A 4,481-nucleotide genomic window follows, 5' to 3' on the forward strand; every position below is an offset into this window, starting at 1 on the left:
CAACCCAAGAATCCCTCTACCTCATTTTCTCCTCCTGACCCCTAGCAATAATATGATACATCTCCTCACTAGCTGAGACAAACCGTGCTCCATTTGACTTGACAGAAGGAGAGTCCGAGCTAGTTTCAGGATTCAATGTGGAATATGCTGCAGGACCATTTGCCCTATTCTTCCTAGCTGAATACGCCAATATCATGCTAATAAACACACTTACAACTATTTTATTCCTAAACCCTAGCACACTCAATCTCCCCCAAGAACTCTTCCCCATAACTCTAGCCACCAAAACCCTTCTCCTCTCCGCAGGCTTCCTATGAATCCGCGCCTCTTACCCTCGATTCCGCTACGACCAACTTATACACTTACTCTGAAAAAACTTCCTACCTCTAACACTAGCCCTATGCCTATGACATACCAACCTCCCCATCTCCTATGCAGGCTTACCTCCTTACCTAAGGCATCCCAGGAAATGTGCCTGAATCCAAAGGATCACTATGATAAAGTGAACATAGAGGTATACCAGCCCTCTCATTTCCTAAGTTTAGAAAAGTAGGAATCGAACCTACACTAAAGGAATCAAAATCCTCTATACTCCCCTTATATTATTTTCTAGTAAGGTCAGCTAAACAAGCTATTGGGCCCATACCCCGAAAATGATGGTTCAACTCCTTCCCTTACTAATGAATCCTCAAGCTAAATTAATTTCCACAACAAGTCTACTCCTAGGAACATCCATTACAATTTCAAGTAATCACTGAGCAATAGCATGAGTCGGCCTAGAAATCAACACTTTAGCGGTTCTTCCTCTAATCTCAAAAAGCCATCACCCACGAGCCGTTGAAGCCTCCACTAAATATTTCCTCACCCAAGCAGCTGCATCTACACTACTACTATTCTCTAGTATAACCAATGCATGATTCTCAGGCCAGTGGGACATCTCCCAACTAACTCACCCTGTATCATGCATACTATTAACTATTGCAATTTCAATTAAACTAGGCCTAGTCCCATTCCACTTCTGATTTCCAGAAGTCCTTCAAGGCTCAACCCTAACAACATGTCTTCTACTAGCTACAGTAATAAAATTCCCCCCAATCACCTTATTCTACCTTACATCCTCTTCACTTAACCCAGCCCTATTATCTTCGATAGCTATCGCCTCCGCAGCCCTAGGTGGCTGAATAGGACTGAACCAAACCCAAACCCGCAAAGTCCTAGCCTTCTCATCAATTGCCCATCTAGGATGAATAGCCATTATTCTTATTTACAACCCCAATCTCACTCTAATTACTTTCTTCCTATACACCATAACAACTTCCGCCATTTTCTTCATTCTTAACACAACTAATACCCTAAAACTATCTACCATTATAGCAGCATGAACTAAAATCCCCTCACTAAGCACAATCTTCATACTCGCACTCCTCTCCCTCGCAGGTCTTCCTCCCCTGACAGGATTCTTACCCAAATGACTCATCATTCAAGAACTAACCAAACAAGAACTAACCCTAGCAGCTACAATTATTGCCCTTCTCTCCTTACTCGGACTTTTCTTCTACCTTCGCCTTGCCTACTGTGCAACCATTACATTACCCCCAAACTTCACAAACTACATAAAACAATGGCAATCTAACAAATCTACTAACACTTTAACTACAACCTTAACCACCTTATCAATTATACTACTGCCACTGTCCCCTACAATACTCGCAATCTCTTAGAAACTTAGGTTAGTTTAAACCGAAGGCCTTCAAAGCCTTAAACAAGAGCTAACCCCTCTTAGTTTCTGCTAAGATCCGTAGGACTCTATCCTACATCCCCTGAATGCAACTCAGATGCTTTAACTAAGCTAGGACCTTCCCCTAGACAGATGGGCTTTGATCCCATAAAACTTTAGTTAACAGCTAAATGCCCTAACCAACAGGCTTCTGCCTACCAGATCCTGGCGCATATCTAATGCACATCAATGAGCTTGCAACTCAACATGAACTTCACTACAGAATCGATAAGAAGAGGAATTAAACCTCTGTAAAAAGGACTACAGCCTAACGCTTCAACACTCAGCCATCTTACCTATGACTTTCATCAATCGCTGACTATTTTCCACTAACCATAAAGACATTGGCACACTTTACCTTATCTTTGGAGCACTTCGGCTTTGAAGCTGCGGCTTGATACTGGCACTTCGTTGATATCATTTGACTATTCCTCTACATAACAATTTACTGATGAGGATCCTGCCCTTCTAGTATATTAATTACAATTGACTTCCAATCTTTAAAATCTGGATCAAACCCAGAGAAAGGCAATTAACATAATCCTCTTTATATTCATCATCTCCCTAGCATTATCTACCATCCTAACCACATTAAACCTTTGACTAGCCCAAATAAACCCTGACTCAGAAAAACTATCTCCATACGAATGTGGCTTTGATCCCCTAGGCTCCGCCCGCCTCCCATTTTCAATCCGGTTCTTCCTCGTCGCAATCCTTTTTCTCCTATTTGACCTAGAAATTGCCCTCTTATTACCCCTTCCATGAGCAACCCAACTTCACTCCCCCCTAACCACCCTAACTTGAACCTCTGCTCTCATCCTCTGCTTGAATTTGAGGGTTTGAAAAAACTGGACCCGTTCCCATCAATGCATCAACACCAGCCCCCCTTCTCGGGTCTTCTTGAGGCAGCTGCATGTTATCCAGTGCTGCTCTCTCAGCAAGCTTTCTCCAATTTGCTAGGAATACTTGATACTGAATCGGTTGAAACAGAATTTGTCCAAGATGTGAAATATCATAGGGTGCTAATTGATCTGTATTTATCACCCTTATCAGTCTCATTACCTCTGTGGAATTTATTCCGTATTTAGAGGCACACATCTGCAAATCTTGTACCACTTTCCACGCAAATGCAGTGTGCTCATCCTGTCTTCCCGAGCCTGGCACCGCCTTGAAAACCGGGAAAGCCCCAGGATCTGTAGATGCAGCTGCATCATACGTCTCAGAGGGATAACCGATCCTGTCCAGCAGATTCCAGTCCCCTACTTCTGCTGCCCTTTGTTTCACCTGATTCCAAAATTTGCCTGGATGTCTAGGCATCACAGTAACAGTTACAGGGGGCAGAGTCCACGGCTCTGCTGCTTTCCGAAGGGGCCGAGAAACAACTCCTTTCTTCCGATCAGCGACAGAGGGCTGGCAGGCAGCTCTCTCCATGTTACCAGTGACAGGATGACTAACTACAGCCTCCTCATCTTCATCACTACTAGGCAATGCAGTATGAAGTGGATCATCCTGAGCTTCAAACTCTGCTAGCTGCTGCGCAGGGGTCCTATAGGAAGACGGGGTGATATCTGTCGGGGAAGTCCAGTACTGAGGCATTTTTAATTGCTCTTCAGGTGTAACATATTTACGACTCGGCTTAGGCTCATTTTTGCTGGCAGCTAGTTGCTCGTTAGGCGTAGGATATTTACGACTTGGCTTAGTGTCAGTTTCGCTTTTAATTAAGCCTCCGTCCGAGCACTGCGAAGCCTGCAACTGGCCTGGATTGCTGCCAGCTGAGTCTCCACCTGAATTTTTCAAGGACTCTGACTGTTCTTTTTCTTTTTTAGTATCAGTTGAGCTCCCTTCCTTGGAATTTGGAGCATTCTGTGCTGAAGCTGACTTAGTTTCATTTTCTCCTGTCTGCTGTTCTGCCTGCCACTCTTTCAGAGTATCAAACAGCCAACGCCAGGTCACTGCTAGATCATTCGCGTCTTTCGATCCCTTAGATATTTCATCCCACAACTTATCACCGACCTTTTGCCATGCAGATATACTAAACGCGGTACTAGATGTGGCCTCAAAGCCCTGCTTCCTACACCACAACAGTATGCGCCGCAAAGCAAAATCAGTAACCTTGACATTTTTCCGGTTTAGGAGGGATTTCCATGTGGATAGAACCACACTTTCCTCCTTCGTTATCTGCTGTCCCATTGTTAAAATATAGTCCCCGGTGGCACCCCCGTTAGCTTACCTAATGAGGGTTCAAAAGTTCAGGTCCGGACTGTTTGGCGGGAAGCCACCCGCTCTCAAGCTTCACCGGGCTCCGTTCCCCCTGTGCCTCGCCCCACAGGTCCAATCTCTCTCTAGGAGAGAAAATCCTCTGCTCTTTCCCTCTCTAGGAGAGAAGTCACGGCAACTCCGCAATTGGAGATAAATCCGTCTTCAACGTTGCGATCACGTCGGCGTCGCCAGATGTCGCTGATAGTGTCAGAACGGCCAAAGCGACACGAAAGAAAAAAGGTTCCAGCAAAGTTTATTCCAAGAAAAAAGCAGGGACAGCGGGGCTGCTGCGCAGCCCCTTAAGTACAGTTTTTGCACACACGTAATGCACACGGATAGGACAGTTCAAACTTTCACACCAGAATTCTTACAGCTAATTGGTGCATTTTCTAAACTCTACTTTCTCACAACAACTTTGCTCTTTCTCAAAACAACCCAGTCCTTT

General features: G+C 44.7%; 1 pseudogene across 1 annotated transcript; it reads left to right on the forward strand.

The window, feature by feature from the left end:
• Nucleotides 1–616: 616 nt before the first annotated feature.
• LOC116780037 lies at nt 617–1,759 on the forward strand (annotated as a pseudogene). Its single transcript, XR_004354292.1, has one exon. The product of XR_004354292.1 is annotated as an NADH-ubiquinone oxidoreductase chain 2-like (transcript).
• The last annotated feature ends 2,722 nt before the right edge of the window (nt 1,760–4,481 follow it).

This window comes from Chiroxiphia lanceolata, chromosome W, assembly GCF_009829145.1.
Source record: "Chiroxiphia lanceolata isolate bChiLan1 chromosome W, bChiLan1.pri, whole genome shotgun sequence".
NCBI classification, from domain to species: domain Eukaryota; kingdom Metazoa; phylum Chordata; class Aves; order Passeriformes; family Pipridae; genus Chiroxiphia; species Chiroxiphia lanceolata.